The sequence below is a fragment of the Nilaparvata lugens genome, chromosome 13, assembly GCF_014356525.2.
Source record: "Nilaparvata lugens isolate BPH chromosome 13, ASM1435652v1, whole genome shotgun sequence".
NCBI lineage: Eukaryota > Metazoa > Arthropoda > Insecta > Hemiptera > Delphacidae > Nilaparvata > Nilaparvata lugens.
In genome coordinates this window covers 25,910,125-25,930,389 of record NC_052516.1, presented here as the reverse complement: position 1 = coordinate 25,930,389, position 20,265 = coordinate 25,910,125, and the positions used below count along the sequence as shown (strand labels likewise).

General features: G+C 31.0%; 2 protein-coding genes across 9 annotated transcripts in view; both read left to right on the top strand.

The window, feature by feature from the left end:
• The window catches only part of LOC111044972 (E3 ubiquitin-protein ligase TRIP12), a 100,188-nt gene extending 96,517 nt beyond the window's left edge, over positions 1-3,671 (top strand). For 4 of the 5 annotated variants that reach the window (XM_039440169.1, XM_039440168.1, XM_039440167.1 and 1 more), the window contains exon 36: positions 888-3,671. The gene's annotated coding sequence lies outside the window, so the exon portion shown is untranslated. The remainder of the gene's footprint in view (positions 1-887) is intronic. The other variant, XM_039440166.1, reaches the window with a different exon arrangement.
• Positions 3,672-5,956: 2,285 nt separating this feature from the next.
• The window catches only part of LOC111045617 (elongation of very long chain fatty acids protein AAEL008004), a 158,395-nt gene continuing 144,086 nt past the window's right edge, over positions 5,957-20,265 (top strand). For 2 of the 4 annotated variants that reach the window (XM_039440150.1, XM_039440158.1), the window contains exon 1: positions 5,957-6,095. The gene's annotated coding sequence lies outside the window, so the exon portion shown is untranslated. Of the gene's footprint in view, positions 6,096-9,255; positions 9,284-20,265 lie in introns of all 4 variants that reach the window. The other 2 variants (XM_039440149.1, XM_039440151.1) reach the window with 2 other exon arrangements.

Here is a 20,265-nt window from a genome sequence, read left to right as displayed (position 1 = left end):
CGTCTGTGTTTCTATGGAGGTCATCACAAATTATAGAAGCTACACCAATATTTGCCACCAAAATAGGCGCGCTACTACTATTTGTTATTTTTATATTCACCAATGAAATCTGTTCAATAAAATTCATGCTCATCCTGAATATTAATAGATCTACAGGTGGAATGCAAGTAAAAGCCCTCCCATTCACAGGTAATCATCTATTAATCACAACAGAGATAATTATATACTATTCATATTTAGGTGTATGAATAGTTCAAATGCAAGTATTGCAGCTCCTCTCACAGGTAATTCATCAAAACATACAGAATTATCTATTAATATATTATCTGCAGGTGAAATGCAGGGAGATTTGAAACTTATCTATTTCGTTCGTTCGTTTCCGTTTCCAGGTCACTGGGAGCAACAAATAAAATAAATAAAACATAATATCCAGTGAATAATAATATATTAATCAAAACACTTGTTACGTTTGAAATTCTAAAATAATATTTTAATAATTATTTTTATTGAGATGAATATTATACACTTTATTTGTAGAAAGAATTGTTAAAATATGTATTCTCTCACAGGTAAACAAGCAATCAATATAATTTATTCGTGTTGGGGATTGTGAGATTCGTGTTTAAATGGTTAGAAATTGTTCGAAATGACGTTGTTTAAAGTTTTCTTATTTAAATATTTTTGATTGGATTTTTTAATAAATCTTACTCATTAATTGTTTTAGATCCTTGAAGTTTGTACTTTTATTGAAATCCCCTCTATTGTGGAACCTTTTCAATGAACCAATCACAACAAATGTTTATTAGATGTGTTGTACTGCATGATACGCATTGAAAAGCTTATCGTATTATATTTTTACTGTAGCACTATCTCTATCTGTTACACAGGATTACATTACACTCCGTTTCACTTTCGTCAGCTGTTGGGAGGAGTCTTATCGTAAAGCAACAAAGGCCGGATAGTGACAACGGAGTTTTTATTTTTCCTCAATTATTATTTTTCATGGATATATATTACCAATTAGTGAACTGTCTTTCTCTCGATCGGTTTACTCCATGTCACAAGGGGTAGTAGCATTTCTGGGAATAGATTACGAAGTATGTGTAAATTAATTTTGGATTGTGTGTCGAAAATTATGTGAGATACCGAGTAGAATATTTTTCACATAATTTGAGACCCCGAGAAAGGCATCACTCAATCAAGACTTTTTATCAGATTTTGTTTTTGTACTGGGAAGATTTCACGAATTTCTCCTGCAAACCTGATTGATTGTCCATCTACAAGTCGTCGAAGTTTTTAGTTTTTAATTTCTATAGTTTCTTTTCCATCTATATGAAGTATAAGTATACATAAATATATATATTATAAATATATCGTAATAAAAACAATTGTGATCATTAATCCATAATTTAATAGTCTTCTAGTTAGAATTAAATTACGAGAGACTTGAATAACATTTTTGGTGTCAGCCGTGAGCGGCTTGAAACGTGGTATTTCATTTTTCATCAATGGTAATAGTTCTCAATCGCTTATGTGTTTATCATTTGTGAAATTGATTCTAAGTCTATAAGTCTTGTCGTGACATTTAATATTCTTGTGCTGAGAGCAAGGTGGGTGCACACACGGTATACTAGGTAATTTGTCGAATTTTACTCGAGAAAATTTGAACAATAATGTTCTTGAGAGTGTTGTAAAGCTACTAAATTGTCCAAACCTTTGTATGCTGTCTTCAATTAACGATAGTCTCCATTGTGAAGAAAAAACGTATTTGTTTATGATAGTAGTTTAGTGGAATACTGGCAATAGTTTCCGTTTTGAATATTCTGATGTACCGTGCAAGATGTCGTGAATAAAATATAATAAATATAAATCAGTTCTAGTATATTTTTCGTAATTTAAGTTAGAGTTGAGGGTAACATTTGATTGATTATGAAAGTACAACGAGGTTTCGATTTTTTCGAAAATCTGCAGTTTTTGGAAGGATTTAAAATGCTGAATTTTGGCAGGATTAAAGTTAGGATCTTGTACAGTACGGTAATACAGAATTTGGACATACTATGAAATTATTAAGATGGTTTTTACAATAAATAAGTCAGGATTCAAGTTTTTGACTAGAAAATGGATCCATTGGTCATGGGTCATACGAATTGAAATAATCTTCATGTGTGGTTGATTTCATTGTTTTTGGTTGAGAATAACTTTGAGAATTGTGCTAATGAATTACTCGATTCTTGTAACTCGTCTCAAACATCCAAGCCGATCTCTTAATTTTGCCAGTACCCTATCCGATTATTTTTAAATTTAAAGTTTTTGTAATTTGATTGCAATTTTTCAAATACCCAATCGTCGTTCCAGTGTGTAGTAGTTACAGTTTCTACTTTCATAGTAAGAAAAAATCATCCACGAATATTTCAATATAATTTCTAAGTGGTTCATAATAAGTTAGTTAGTTGAAATAATGATAAGATGTGCGAGGGATTTGTGATGTTGATGATTTTTGAGATTGATCTGTCTGTCAGTTTGTATGTATTTGGTAAGAAACGTGTATTGTTTGTAAGTAATGTATGTATGTCTAGCAAGTAAGAACGTAAAATCACTTGAATGTAAGTACGTAAATAGATATCTGATAACCAATTATTTTTATTTTCTTGTATTTTTATCATTGTTTGTCTTTTGAAGACTTGGTTAATTTTCTTTTCATTTTTCACACAGATGCTTGTTGTTGCTGTATCGTTTGACCGATAGTTTGAAGAACTTGGAAAGAGTTTTATTCTTGAAAAATAGCTAAACCGAATTCTGAAATATTCTCAATAAATTTTGAAAAACTTCTTTGGAGAACTTGAGGAGTTCATATCCAAAAAATATAAAGAATAATCAATATATACAGTATTTTAAATGAAGATCAATAACCACAGAATTCAACAATATTAGAAGAAGAAATTAATTTTCTGTTGTGAAGAAAGTCAAATTGAAAATGAAATTGAGAAGATTCTATACTTTGAACTGAAACCTATGGTAGTTATCCATCATTATTTTGCCCTGGTCTATTATACTTATCAATCCTTTTTGCATCAGGGCATAATTTTATAACTTTTATTTTTAATTATCTGAGAACTGAAAAATAAACGTTTTGATTGACGCTGCTTATCAACATTATTATTAGTTATATTTTATTTGAAACTAGTTTTAATTGAAGAAGTATGTTTGAATCAGTTTGTGACTGAAACAATAAGGTTCTGCTGTTTGATTCACTATGAGTACAGTAAACAGTATTTGTGTGAAAGTACAAATTTCTTTAAAAACAATTCTCTTCAATTTCTGGTCTATCTTCAATTTTTTCTCAATTTAGTGTTGTTTAGTTTTCTATTTCCTATAGAATCTTTGTCTTCTTAATTTTATGGGTTAGATTGATGATATATGGAATTAGTAGATTGATAACTGTTTAATATTTTCCAGTTAATATTATATCGATAGGCAAAAAAAAATTGTGTTCTAGTTTATAAATTCGCGATAAGATCGATGCACTGCTGTATGAAGAAAATATTACTACTATTCCTACTGAGTAAATCTTTTGTATAAAGTGTTGAAGAAAAAGACGTCGATACTAGGAGATCTTCTTTCTTCAATTATAAATGATTATAAATAATGAATAAATAAAGAAATCTCAAAAATGTTGGTGTTTATTGTGTTATTACAGAATTACCCGAATCATGTTTTGTGTATGTCAATGAAAACGTCTTTGTTTCTATGCTTTTAAAAAAATGTGCCAAATCAGTACTGAACATAGTAATACTGTACTGGATTTCTTACGAAATTTACAAAAATTTAAAAAAATTTACGAAATTTACATTTTTTTTTCTTATACCGTATTAATTTCAATTTTGTAACTAAGAAATCCAGGACAGTATTATTATGTTCATTACTGATTTGACAAATTGTATAACACCAGCCTATATATTGTAGGCTGCTTAAATTCAGAGATCATCTGAGTTATTCAGATAACGACATTTCGGAGACCGTAGCAACTCACTACCTCCTTTAACAAAGCCATAGTGCATGACAGGTTGTTGTTGGTAACGTCAGCACAGGTAGGGCTTCTTCATCAATAGAAATGCGTTGATTTCAGCTGATCTATATCAGCTAGTGTTTTTATTGGCGTAGGAGCCCTACCTGTGCTGACGTTACCATCAACCACCTGTAATGCACTATGGCTTTGTTTACGGAGTTAGTGAGCAACTCCACAATTTCCACGTCTTATGCTATAGTATGTATAGAATAAGTTGGGACTTAGAGAAAATATCCGTGTTGCAAAATTGTGTGAAATTTTAATGTTTCCATGTAAGCTCATAAGACAGGATGTATTCGATTCAACAACACAGTCGATGCAGAGTTGTCAATTTGAATATATCTAGTCATATAGACTTGTATGAAAAGATTGCAATTTTGCACGATTCGGCAAAACGCAGATTTTCTTCAAGTCTCAACTTAATTATTTTATAGGCCTACTAGCAGGTAACCCGTGCTCACACAAGTCTATTTTAAAACTTGACCGAGTGAAATCTTGAAGAGTTTCAAATATGCCTAGAACCATCCTCGATAATAATAATTATTATTTTTCTTAATTATTGAGAATCCATATGCAAAATTTCAAGTTAATCAGTCCAGTAGTTCAGACGTTATGATGCGTCAAAATTTTCCTATTCCGTACGTGTATAAGCCAGTTCTTTCCTTTATTACCGTACAGTATAAATATAAACTATAGTCTCATTGCTACCAACTTGCTATGAACAAGACCAATTTTATATGTTTTGAGAGGACATCGGTGATCAGTTTGAGATTTCCATCGCTTCCCTGTCAACCAGTTGCTTTCTGAATGTAAGCAGCCTAACGATACTGATTGTGTAGCCTAATTTTTCCATCTCATAAAAAACTACAGTTCTGTAACTTATCATGTTATGAAAATTCACTTTGCCTGTTGAAATTTACCTGTTTATGTTTTTTGTTAAAGAAGTGTGAGTTTAGGAGCTCTGAAATTACGATGATGTGAATGTAAAAATCATCGACGTTAAGTCGTGAATCCCTGACCACTATAACATGCCGTTCACCATTTATTATTGTTAATAACGAGTTTAGATCAATAGCTGATCTATCGCCGTTTAAAATGAGCTGGTGTATGTGGCTCTTGAAAAAGGAATAAAAATTAAGTTTTTATTAACTCTAGAGCTTTAACAATAAAAATTACTACTTATTTATGAAAAATAAATAATCAACTAATCGTCAATGAAGAACTTGCCGCCTACTGGTTACCGTTGCAACAACGGTCTGTTACCACTTCTTTGTTTCTTCTGATGGTTTAGAATCCACCTGAAACTAAAAAATACATTAACCAAATAAACAGCACTTCATAAAGGTAAAGAATAAGCAGGTGGGTTATACCATAAATATGATTTCTGTATTGTTTATTCCAAGTAGTTATTCATTTTGTTGAAATCCTAATAAAATTAAATAGGCATACCATAGGTGTGCAGTTGAATCAATACCTACTATTATTTAGTAAGTATTTCTAGAAGTAATTGTAGAAATTGGTTGGATGCTCAAAATGTTTAATCAGCTCATGCTATAGGGGCATGTACCATTTAGTAATAAAATATAGTACTAATAATGAAACATCAATAATTATTAATTTTGTAGTATGGGAAGCAGTTCAGTTAGTCGCTCCTATAAAGTGCAGTACAGTATTCTAAAAATCGCTTTAGACATATACATTTCATCTTTTTTCCAAACAAATTATCACCATCCATTGATATTTATACATAAACCTTGTCACCTTTCTTATTTTGAACAAAACTTAAAATTTGAAATCTTATAAATGTATTTTGGAGGGTCACATATTGGATTTAAACGTCCCGGTAGTTTTCAAAACATCAGCTGCTAAGCTTCAATTTTCTTCCGGTAAGGGCAGCACTTCCGTGATTTAAGCCTGTAATCACTTGTTCGGTTAAATTTTTAGGCTATTTTCGGGTTTTGTAAATTTCTGTGTCAAAATTTCAGTTTATAGTGATGGTGTAAAAGAAAATGTAACCAGTTTGATAAAGGTAATCTTCTGTTCTATCATAAAATTCAGTATCAACATCCTAATTTGTTTACAATCATAATCAATGTGCTTATCAAGGTTATGTACCGAGTACCTACCGTTTTAGTAATAACTTTTGTGTCCAATTTTGAAACCCATTTTATATTAATGAATAATATTATGGCATCTATCTGTGAATTTAATTCAATATAGTATCTTTACTTTTCAAATTTTGACAACTAATGCTTGAAATATTTAATATAAATAGTATAAAAATACCGGTTACTACAATGCAACGTACTGATAACTTATTACCTCCAATTTACAATAATTGTTTTTATTTATATCACCCTTACCGTACTTTGAATTAACATTAACGTGTTAGTTTTAAGCTTAATGTGTACAAGTATAAACCAATCTTACGTTGTAAAACGTAAAGTTTAGTGTAGCCTACAACTGTTATTGCTGTGTAACTTTTACACCAAAGGTAACCATTACCTTTTTGGAAGGTAAAAAATCAGCTATATTATGATAATAAATCATTCAACTCGAGGACTATACTTAGGCTACTTAAAATAAAGGAAAGAGTCACTGTAAACAATAGATTTATTGTAAACAATTTTCAATGTTATTCAGTATATTCAGTCCATGATCGGTAATCGGCAGAGACTTCATCAAAGTAGACTTCATCTCAAATAATTTGAGATGGCTGCATATAGGTCGTTTCATGTGATTCTGTAGATGGACTGCAATTTTAAATTATGAAACACTCTCAAACTGTTTTACAAGTCCACTGGTTTCATCATCTCTCAGTGAGTACAGAGGGTAGTTGATGAGTTTCTCACGTACTAGCCTACAAAACTTCCTATACTCCAGCTCACGAACACAAATCGGCAGTCTATTAGGAAAAATTAGTGTCCGTAAGGGGTAGCATTCATGTGCTTTCGATAGTCTGGAGTAGAGCAAGCCAATGATTCCTCGTCTCCTGGTATTGTGGTGGTGCAGCTGGCCTCTCTTCTGGTAGACATGAACCTCGCTCCTTAGGAGCCGTAGGGAGCTATACATGTATTGACTAGACTACCAGTATTATCAAACGTCTGAAAATTGGCCGGCAGTGCTCCAGGTAATGCAATGATATGAGACATGAATAACAAAAGAACTACTCCTTCTGTAGAAGGAGAACCCTTTTACAGCTACCCGTATGGCCCCATACTACTATTTCATAGCTTATATGACTATGAAACAGCCCATGATAGGCTGAAACTAAGTAGTTGGCAGGCACATGTCGCTTCTGTTTCCGCATCAAAAACGTCACCCGGGCCAGTCTGTTGTACAGTATGCCAATATGACTGTTGTACTCACGATAGAGCCAAGCATAGTGTATACACTATCCACTATTCAAGGATAGTGATAGTCTATACACTATTCAAGGATAGTGATATTCTATACTCTATTCAAGGATAGTGATAGTCTATACTCTATTCTAGCGATAGAGCGGGGTCCATTGCAAAACCCAAGAGTTTGATCTCCGCCTCACCACGAGCCTGCAGATAATTGACTAACCAATTTTAATTTGATATCAAATACTATGATTCATCAAAGTAAATTTTCTCTGTAATACTCAGCTTGATATTCTAAATGCAGTATTACATGTAGTTGGAATACTTTAATTCTTAGTAGATATTTGTTGAATCAGTTACTCAGAATCCAATATGAATCAGTTACACAGAATTAGAGCCAATGCATTTTTGCTGGTAGCATGGTTTTGGAGTGGTGATATTTTTATTTTGTATAATTTTAATCAACATACAGGGTCACTATAAAAGATTCATCGGATTTATAACATGTATAATATTATTAAAGTACTCATAAGAAAAGAATAATCTTTATACCAATGGAGAGAAAAAATTCCAATATTTTTACAATTAATATTAATAATATAAATTTGTAAATATGTATTATAGTTTAACAATAAATACCTTGGACCTCTATTAGGCTAGGCAGCCAGGACGAGCAGCTAGCCGGGCAGGCAGGCTGTCGCTCACTCCATCACCGCCACCGGGCATTGTATTAATACTTGGACAGCCACGTTTTGGCTACCAGTGTGGTCATCGGGCTTGGCATCCAACCAGCAGCCAAAATGTGGCTGCCAGGATGGCTGCCCTTGTCTGAAAAAAGTGCCTGGTGATGGAGTGCGCAACTTTGTGACCTGGTTGATTGGCTGGCTGCGAGTCCTGGCTGCCTAGTGTAAAAGGGTTCAAAGGTATTTATTGTAAAACAAAAACTTGACAATATAACAATAGCAATACTATAACAACTATAATACTATAATAATATACTATAACAATAACAACACTATAACAATAATTCATGAGGACTGTGGTAATTATACATTTTTTAAATCCGATGAATCTTTTGTAGTAACTCTGTATTTATAGGTCGATCGTATTCAAGGTGCATGAAAAGTAGTTTGTTTTAGATTGTCCAGATGACTGTGTGTGTTTTTATTAGCTAGTTTTTCTATAGGCTACTCATTTTTGACAACTGTAAACTGTAGTAGTATTTAGTAGTATATGTTTATATTTTAGTAGATTGGAAGTACATCACCAAACTCTAAGCAATATGTAAATGAGAATCCTCACTAATAAGCATCTATAGATGTGTCTGTAGTCAAATAATGTGACTTTCAATTATGTCTAGGATATTTTCCATAAAACGACCCAAAACACTGATTTATTTGAATTTTCAGTTATTCGGTTTCGTTGTTACACCATTATTAATCTCTATTAAACTTACAGATATTTTGGTATGGTAAATTAACAGACATCAATTTCTGTATTTTTATTGTGAGTTAATTATTGTTCAAATTGATACGTAAATTAACAGACTTCAATTTCTGTATTTTTATTGTGAATTAATAATTGTTTTAATTGATATATTAATTCAGGAGAGATAAATATGTTATCATTTTTGTATTCTTAACGGTTGCACTCGAAACTACCAAAAATTTGGTAAAAATAGCAGCATTGAATAATAAATTTACTAGTACTAGTTCAAATTAATTCAATAAAAAATTAATTTACTTTACCAAGGAGAATTAAAGTTTTTCAGATTTTGTTTTGCTTACAAGTTGATTATTTTTTATTCAAATGGAAAAATTAAGTTTTCTTCCTTTGTTCCAGGAACAAGCTGCATTTGGCGAATAAAATGGTAGATTTGGCCATACTTTGGGTTTTAATTTTTTATTTATTGTAATTAATTTTTTGTTTTTTTTTCTATTTTGGGAACTTAATTCTTTTTTTTGTTATATTTTTGCTTTTTTATTTACTACAGTATTTGATTAACTGAAATGCTTATGTCTGATAAATATTTTGTTAATTGGTTTTGTATGATTATTTGTTTTTGTTGGATGCTTAAAAGTTAAAAATTGCTGTAACGGAACATTAGGAGTAATATGCTTGCACTGTTGGCTAATTATTTTAGTGTTGTAGACATTTTCATCTTGTTTTAATTTAATTATAACCTGCTTATAATTTATCTGTTTTAATATCTTTTGTAATCTCACTGTTACTATCAAGCCTTCTGCATTTTCAATAAAACTAATATTAGCATTGTTTCTATGTTTTCTTTAACTAATCTCTAAAAAAGTAGTTTTTTTGTGCCTATAGTATTATGTTTTTCCAAGTATTTTTAAATTTTCACTTGTAGTGTGTGTGTGTGTATGTCTTGTAGTCATTCTTCTTTTCAATTAATCTTGTACTTAGTCCATGACTAATTGCACTTTTAAACGTAGTAATTCAATCATTTGTCTTTCTGGTGCTTTCTTTAAAATATAACAATTTGCTGTAATCACTTGCATCCATTTGCAATAAGTAGTTTTTTAATTCATTAATTTTGGGTTTATTTTGCTGGCCATTTATTACATGATTGTTATCAATAAATTTAGTTTTTATTGTTTTCTCTTGTTTTATAGTATTGTCTTGCTTACTAAATATCAGTACTCTAGTATTTTGTTTTTGTATATTTTGTTTGTAGTATTTTCTTGCTACCATAATATTAAAAATATATTTTCCAAGTTGTTTGTTTTGGTTGTTGTTTTTCTTTCCATCTTATAAGCTATCAATTAATATATTTTAATTCTTCCTTATACTGCTTTTTAAATGCTTCTTCCTCACCCTCTGCATTAGTCTCTAATTTTTTTTTTCAAAAAATAACAAATTTTCATAAATTATTGCAAATTTTAGCGTCTATGAAATAGAATATCGATAAATAGGATGTTTAGAAAAAGTACTGGCTTGTACTTGACATGTCATCTTTAGGCCAAACTATCATAGACATTAAACGATTAAATTACTAATTCCAATTCTTATTACTTATTACTAATTCAATGTAAGTTTCACTTGTGAAATGAGATGAATGAATCATTACCCTCTGGACTAGAGACTAGTTTTTATAGTTGAGACTCTATCTAAATTTAAGGTCGTTCCAGAAAACTGAGAAGTAAAATTGAAGCATTTATCTGAAATTCTTCCTTTATCTTTATCTGACTGAATTCATTTAAAATAATTATCATCTCAACAAGAACAAAAAATACATAAAAATTGAAAACTTTTCTTTCAGTATTAGATATATTTTGTTATATGGGTATTATAATATCATTTTTTTATTATTTTCTCAACCATGAAAGATTCCACTTCAAAAATTTGAAAGAATTTTTTATCAACACTTAATCATTTAGTAGTCTGGAGAACAACATATTTTCAGATTCAAAACTATTTCTATCTCAAACTGAAACAAATTTCTATTAAACGTTTGTACCTGTAGGCTACTGACTACAAACGGTCACCCTTCCACGGAAGTTCCGAGCGCTCTCATTTTTCTGAGTGAACAGATACCGTAGGATCCTATCACAAATATTAGGGTTCATGACCCCATCCAAATTGCACAAAAACTATTTTCTTGTGTGAAACATTTTAAATGGCTCTGATAATATTTTGATAGTCAGTTTTTGCCAATATCGAATGCAAGTTCATGGATCAAGTAGTACAGGGTTTCAATCACATGGAGTTTAGTAATGTTATAATTTTTCTGTCATACTTCTATTAAATTGATTTACGAGATTTTATCATGGTGGTAAGTTTTCTAATTTGGTAAATTTGAAATGGTTTCTATGTAATTCACTTTTATTTTCTATTGTATAAAGCGCTCCCTAGAAGGTGAATTTTAGTGTACAATATCAGTAACGCTGGATTCGCACACGACAGTGACAGTGAATAGTGAAAATTTAATTATCACGTGTTCTTATAGGACTATTCACACTCAGCCCGGCCGAGTGAGTATGAATAATACCATTAGAACTTATGGGAATTATATTTTCACTGTTTGATACAAATCCAGTTTTAGTATCAGGTCACACAAATAGAATATTATGGCGTGATGTTATAAGTAGGTTTACAATAGTATTATGGACTGCTTAACATAGAAGGAAGAAAATTACGTTTATCTAGAATTTGTTTTTATACCAATTAATTTTTTTTTGTGATGAACCAACACTACAGTCAAAATTTTAAGATTAACATTGATATTGATTAATAAAAGAATTGCATTAATTTCCTCCCAGAATACGTTTTGGGAACTTTGAGCTCAATTTAAGGCTCAATTTAAATATCTTAGACTTGAAAACGTTCTTAACCAAGTAAGACTTGTTAGTCTAACAACCGGCTACTATAGTGAGGTCAATGTTATAATGGCAGTGGAGAAAGATAGGAGAACAGCGTTGTCGATTCTCTGCCTTTGCCATTGCCTTCTAAAAAATTGTGATATTTTCGAGCTCAAAATTTAAGTGGTTTTATTCTTTATTTTGTGAATTTAAAGTTTGTTTCATGTCTTTACGGAAGTTTTATTATTAAATTTAAAATATTGTTTGTTTTATTCTAATTTATATTTTCAGATTGTTATTTGGTGTAGAAATTGAAATTGACATAACCTATGTATAATATTTGGACAATTTGAAACTAAATTAGGAAATTGAAGAAGTTTTGGGCAATAGCCTGTTTTCTCTTTCCCCGATCTCTGTATAGTTTGTGCTAACCTGATAATTAAATTATTAAATCAACCTTCTATAGAGAATAGCTGATACTTTTATATCTCATGTGATAGCCTATCAACTGTTCTTTCTTGTTCAAAATAATCAAATATATTTTATTTGTCAAGAAAATATATTCTTCAATGATTAAAGAATACATTTTCATAATAAATTGAGATTGAATATTTTGCTAATTATTAATTTATATTCCTATATTGTTTAAAAACGATCTGTCAACGTTGTGGAGCTATAGTGAGGGTCCACGTTATAATGGCAGTGTAGGAAGATAGGAGAAAAAGGTTGCCAGATCTCAGCCAAACAGCTGATACTGGTACATCTGATGAATTTAACTGTTCATTATTGTTGAGAATAGTTGATCATATTTTATTTGTCAAGAAAATATATTTTTAAAGATGTGATAATAAATTTTCATGATTGAGATTGAATATTTTGTCAATTAGTTGAATTTCTACATTGTTGATGAACGATGTAGCAACATCGCAAAGCATGAAAGAGATAGCGCCATCTGATTTTTTGAATGATAGACAAGGATAGCAACACCATTGCAAATCACACACTGCCATTATAACGTGGACCTCACTATAGAAAAGGATAGCTCTATCTGCTTCGTCGAATGAAAGACAAGGATAGCAACACCAATGTCAATCAAATACTGCCATGATAAATAAATAAATTGATGATAACGTGGACCTCACTATAAAATCGTTCTAATTATGGTTCATATTATTGGTTGCTGGGCATCCAAATCGTGCTTGGCTGAGAATGTTAATAAGAATTGTTCGGAAATATTTTTGATTTTTCTTATTACATAACCAATCTACATGATTATAATATTTCCTCTATGATATAACTTTGAACGCCCGATTTTAAACCATCAATAATGATGATCATAAGTCGACTTGGAAAATCACTTACATTTTTCCCCTCAATATGTTTTGGGAACTTTGAGCTAAATTGAAAAGTTTTCCATTTTTCTTACACAACCTTGTGCGTGCGTGTGCGTGTGTGCTTTCTGAATGAGCTTGTATGCAACAATTATGTCGATTTTAGAATTATTCTCACAATTTGTATGATAATTATTAATTGAGGAAACTGCTGTGTGATGTAATGAAGCAAGTGTCCTTGGTAATGATTTTTTCTGTGCTAATTTTACAGCAAGGTTTTCCAGGTTATTGTCATTGAATACTGGAATTAGTGGATCGATTAGTACATTTTTACGTCAATAGGTTGTTTTTGAGAAATTTACTTGTTAGAAATAGAAAATTTTCCTCGAAAGGTAGACGCATAGAGAAACAATAGCGTAAGTAGATATTCCATGGTATAGGGCGTTTATGTCGCGAATTTTACTGTTATCTCAATCCGATTACTGTCGATTATTGTTGATTTTTATTGTTTGATTTTTACTGTTTTGACCGGGTTAGAGTGTATGAACGGCACAATATGAGAGACTACCAGCGTCATAAAGCTTCACGGGAAAGAACTACGTGGACTACAGACTTGAGATAACAGTAAAAGTTGCGACATAAATGCCCTATACCATGGGATATCTACTTATGCTATTGTTTCTCTATGATAGAGGGCTAGCCTAGAGTTTGCAACTTCGATAACGTCTAACCATAGAATAAAACAATCAAAAGTTTACTCTGGTTTAACGTTTTTATAAATTAGAATATATTATGTTGTTATCTTAGAATTTTACAACAGTAATCACGGTTTTCTTGTTTTACGGACGCGTTTCGTGGCACTGAGCCACATCCTCAGCGTACAACGAGAAGCTAGATACCGTACTCTAAAGCTGCGTTTATACCAGTTATTAAAAAAATGTTTATTTTTCCGTCCTTATAGATTCTTTTAGATTGAACATAACTTATCATACACATGATGTACATATGTGTTTGTCAAGCTCCGTTTAATCTAATAGTATCTATAAGGACTGAAAAATAAACATTTTGTTAATAACTTAATCCTTATAGATTCTATTAGATTGAACATAACTAATCATACACATGATGATCATATGTGTTTTTCAAGTTCCGTTAAATCTAATAGAATCTATAAGGACGGAAAAATAAACCTTTTGTTAATAACTTTGGTGTAAACGCGGCTTTAGACAAAGAAGAAATTGCTTGATAAATTTTGAATAAATTCAACTGTTTTGACACTGTTTAGAATGTTTACTACAATGATGAATAATAAATATCTGACTTGATTTGTTGGACTACGATGAAAAAAAAATACGAATATTATTACTTATCACGATTTATAAGAAATTATTTCAACATTTTTATATAAAAATTTGAATAAAACATATTATAATTATAGTCTCTTTTGCTGGTCCAATTCAAAAGATTCGAGTACCGTATAAATTACTTTCTCCTGAGAATGATTTTCACATTAGTATTGGACTTGTGCGAGGATAATAAGAGGGAAAATTATGAGAGATGTGTGAACCTGAAATCGTATGTGCGCTAAGAAGCAATCAATAGATTGCTATATTGAAATTAATAGCAGTCTCCAGGAAATTTACTTCAAAAATTGAAATTATTTTCAAAGTAACTTATTAGCTTGAAAATCTCTATCTTCATCATTAAGGCTCGGTTGCACAAAAATATATTACATTTTAACCTTGATTAAATTTTACGAGAACTAATCAGAGAAGCATTCTTCTAAAAAAGTCTTCTCTGATTGGTCAGACATTTAATCATGGAAAAAATGTTAGAGGCCTTTGTGCAGCCTTCGGAGTGATAATATAAATTAGGAAAACCTCGTGATCATAGTTAAATAAAGAAACAAAAAACTTTCGGCATAAATAAGTTAGTTAATAGATACATATAGTAGTTATATAATTGATAGTTTATTTAGTTTAAATATATTTATTGCGTCAGAAAATAAACAATTATTGAAGAATGTACTTAAGATGGGTCTCGACCTTGATATTGTAGAGGATCTTGTTCCATTTTATGTAGTAACTAGTTTTAAAGTATTCCAGTTCCTTTCAAGAATTAGTAGCTGAATAGCCACTTTGAATAAATTAGACAAAATTATGTAAAAAGTTACTCCGGTCAATTTTATTTCAATTATATTGATTATAGTTTTTGAATATAATATAGTTTTTTAATATCAATTATATAGTTTTTGAATATCACTACAAAAACAATGCATAATACAATGTCAATAAATTAATAATACACACAATGCTACTTAAAATCGCCGAACACAACTAATAAAGATCAAAATACAACTTACCACAAGACAGCATAAAATACGATGAAAGACAATACTAAGGTGCAACATAATTTTGAGCATGATAATTCAAGCAATGGTAGTTGAGCCAAAATGCACAAAACAACATACAACTCATCATATTAAAGCATTAAATACAACACATCAACTTACTACAACCCAACATAACTCAGCACATAAAAAAACATTGCATCAGTTCATACAATACAAAATCCATAAAAATATAATACTACAGAAATCAACATAACAAAATAATATCAACTGAAATTCAACTCATCCGTATTTATAGAGTTTGACAAATTCACGAAAGAACTTGAGTTAGTGGCCTAGGCCCGACTTAACATTAAACACTGGTGTGCCTTTTGAATGCTTGCTACCATCGGACTCTCAGCTATCTCTTACAAAATACAAAGCAACACATTCCATACAGTAGGCCTACAATACAAATACAACTGAGTTCTTTTGGATGAGAAAATACATGCTAATATTTTTGTAATTTCCTATTCTAATAACCAGCTAACTACTAATATTATTAGTTTGTATTTTAACATGCAATAGACCACAGTTTGTACTTGTGTTTAGTTAACTTTTTGGTTAGGGTTACTCTTAATTATCAAGAAATAGAAAATTAAAATCCAAGTACCCTGTTTTTAAATTGTTACAACATGTTTCAACATTAATGTAATTTTCAAGTGAGTGAATGAATTAAATAATGTTATTAAATACCATTATCAAACAAGAAAATAGTAATAGTATTTAATAACATTATTTACTTTATTCACTGACTTGAAAATGACATTAACGTTAAAACATGTGAGAAAACATTAAAAGAAGGATTGAGTTGTATTATTTATTTATTTATTTATTTATTTATTTATTTATTCAAGGTGATACACATACTATAATTAGGAAAGAAAAAACAGGCAATTGCCCAAAACTTCTTCAGTTCCTGGATTTTCACATATTAAAAATAGTCCAAACAATTAGGTTAAGTTCAAATTTTGATTTCTGCCAAAGATTCCGCACCATCCGAGGAAGATAACACAGATATAAAATTGATTTTGAATTTCACAATGTTGATATAAAGCCGAAAAACAATAATCAATCCTAAATTCAATTAAATTAATTGAAATAAATTAAAAAATTTGAAGACAAAAATTAGACACTCACTTTCAGCTACTTTACAGCTGTTTTTTGATTATGATGTGTTGATTTCAACTGAGCAGTGACATAGCCACCTCTAATACAAGGCCCTGGCCTACGATATTGCAACGTCGCAGCGTAGGCCTAGAATCTAATTATTGATTGGTGAAAAAGATTTTGAAAAATACCAGCTGATCTTTTTCACCAATCATGTATTAGATTCTAGGCCTACGCTGCGACGTTGCAATATCGTAAGCCGGGGCCTTGTATTAGAGTGGCTATGGCAGTGATCATTAATATTACTGATATTGTAGCTTGATTAATTTGCAAACTCAATTTAAAAACTTAATTTGCATCATCACATGGTTTAATTAGTTTATTACTTTATTATTTTTTTAATATTATAGTTTATTTATATAATTAACTATGCATGAGAATTTTCATAATATATAATAATTTATAGTATTTTGACATTATTATGATCTAAGTTAAGGAGACAGTTGTGGGTTTCGACCTGTTGTCTCCAAAGCGATATTGTAAATAAATAAATAGATATTCATACTGAACCTGATCAGAAAAGTACATTCCAAATCGCCAATAATTATTATCACCCTCAATTCTGACTTGGTCAACACTCAAATAGGAACTAGATTTTCGTATTTTTTATCATTTGTTTAATTAAAACAAGATTTGGCGGGGCAAGCGTGTTGATTTGACTTTACCTTGACACACAGACGGCAAACCGTGGATTTTTATTATTAGTAAGACTAGTACAACAAGGCTTAGCAAGGTAAAGGTCACACACAAATTTGTAGTTTTTTATCGTCTCCAGCAGTTTTTATTCAGAAATTTGCTTTTGCGAGAGAGAGAGAGAAAGAAATACAGTATGTTTATGTGTAAATACACACAAGGAAGGAGATAGAATGACTGGGAAGATGAAGAGTCGCTGATAATGAAGAAGAAGAAGAAGAAGAAGAAAATAGAACGACTGGGAAGACGAAGAGTCACTGATAATAAAGAAGAAGAAGAAGAAGAAGAAGAAGAAGAAGAAGAAGAGCAGAGATGATGGAGTAGAAAAGTAAGTAGAAGAAGAAGAAGTTGCTAGAAGACAAAAAGTACCGGAAGTAACAAGTGGATTTCTATTATCATCCTAACACTTTGCGTGTGTGTAAGAAAACACGTAATCGTTTATTTTTTCATTATTTACCTAAAGAAGACGTAAATGATTATCTGTGTTGTGGTTTCTGCTCGGATTTGATAAATAAGCATTGTTGATAATGATTTGTGATTGTCAATGAGACAAATAAATAAATTGAATGGTATAGATTAAAAGAGCAGTCAATTTGAAGAAAAGCCTTAATTTGTACATTTTTTGAGAAATAAATGGGAATTTGGTCATTCATTGAGATAGAAATATAGAATAGAGAAATATAGCTTGGAGAAATTATAGAAAAATATAGCTTATGATATCTTTCCTCTATGATAGACTAATAGGCATTGAGAGTATTCAGTACGGTACTGCACCTGTACCGTTGCTTTAGATCGTACCTTTAAGTAGTACCTTTAGATGTACATTAAGCCGGGTCCAGACACTCAAGTTTACCATCAGTCTTTTGCTCAAACAAAAGACTGATCGTTTGGTTCAAGCAAAAGACGGATGTAAAATTGCGTCCACACGCATCCATCTTATGTCGTCCGTTTTCCTATTTTTGTGCTCACAAGCTCAGTTCGTCATCAACTATGGTAGAGCTAGTACTCTTGGCCACTTTTGTTTTGTGTGTAAAAATAGGAAGAAAGGTAGAGTTCATCCTTCACGTTGGAGTAGGGACTGATTGTTAAAAAGACACAAATTTTCTCACGTTGCATTGCTTCGAGAATTGCAAGATGAATCTGAAAATATGTTTATAATTTTGTTTATATGTTCCTCATTTACGGTGAAACGCGGAAATAGATTTTCATGAAATTTGACAGGTATGATATCTTTAAATATTGTACGTCGACGTATATACAAGGTTTTTGGAAAATTTGGCATTTAAGGATAATACAAAAGGAAAAGAAGTCTCTTTCGAACGCCAATATTACCGTAAAAATCAGACTATAGCCATCATAAATCAGCTGTCGAGTGGATTATTACTTGCATGCAATTAATATCCCATTGTAATTTGGTAAAAAATCAGCTGTCGTGTGGACTATTAATTGCAATCAATGAGGCATGCAATGTTGATAACTCGATGTAGCTTATTATTTTTTCTCCCGACTTTTCTTTGCTTTCAACTCGGTAAGCTTTTGATGATATTAGTATAGTCGTTTAAAACAAATTATTATCATTCTAATGCTAATAATTATTTTTAATATTAATAATTATTGTCGATACAACTAAAATCATAATATCAACATCAAATTCTGAGAGTATCATGAGAATCAAGAAAGAAAAAAGCGTTATATAAAATCGATAAAAAAACTTGCTCACTTTCAGCTACTTTACAGCTGTTTTTTGATTATGATGTGTTGATTTCAACTGAGCAGTGACATAGCCACCTCTAATACAAGGCCCTGGCCTACGATATTGCAACGTCGCAGCGTAGGCCTAGAATCTAATTATTGATTGGTGAAAAAGATTTTGAAAAATACCAGCTGATCTTTTTCACCAATCATGTATTAGATTCTAGGCCTACGCTGCGACGTTGCAATATCGTAAGCCGGGGCCTTGTATTAGAGTGGCTATGGCAGTGATCATTAATATTACTGATATTGTAGCTTGATTAATTTGCAAACTCAATTTAAAAACTTAATTTGCATCATCACATGGTTTAATTAGTTTAATAGTTTAATTACTTTATTATTTTTTTAATATTATAGTTATTTATATAATTAACTATGCATGAGAATTTTCATAATATATAATAATTTATAGTATTTTGACATTATTATGATCTAAGTTAAGGAGACAGTTGTGGGTTTCGACCTGTTGTCTCCAAAGCGATATTGTAAATAAATAAATAGATATTCATACTGAACCTGATCAGAAAAGTACATTCCAAATCGCCAATAATTATTATCACCCTCAATTCTGACTTGGTCAACACTCAAATAGGAACTAGATTTTCGTATTTTTTATCATTTGTTTAATTAAAACAAGATTTGGCGGGGCAAGCGTGTTGATTTGACTTTACCTTGACACACAGACGGCAAGCCGTGGATTTTTATTATTAGTAAGACTAGTACAACAAGGCTTAGCAAGGTAAAGGTCACACACAAATTTGTAGTTTTTTATCGTCTCCAGCAGTATTTATTCAGAAATTTGCTTTTGCGAGAAAGAGAGAGAAAGAAATACAGTATTGTGTATGTGTAATACACACAAGGAAGGAGATAGAATGACTGGGAAGATGAAGAGTCGCTGATAATGAAGAAGAAGAAGAAGAAGAAAAGAGAACGACTGGGAAGACGTAGAGTCGCTGATAATAAAGAAGAAGAAGAGTATGATGTTAGAGTAAGAAGTTGCTAGAAGACAAAAAGTACCGGAAGTAACAAGTGGATTTCTATTATCATCCTAACACTTTGCGTGTGTGTAAGAAAACACGTAATCGTTTATTTTTTCATTATTTACCTAAAGAAGACGTGAATTATCTGTGTTGTGGTTTCTGCTCGGATTTGATAAATAAGCATTGTTGATAATGATTTGTGATTGTCAATGAAACAA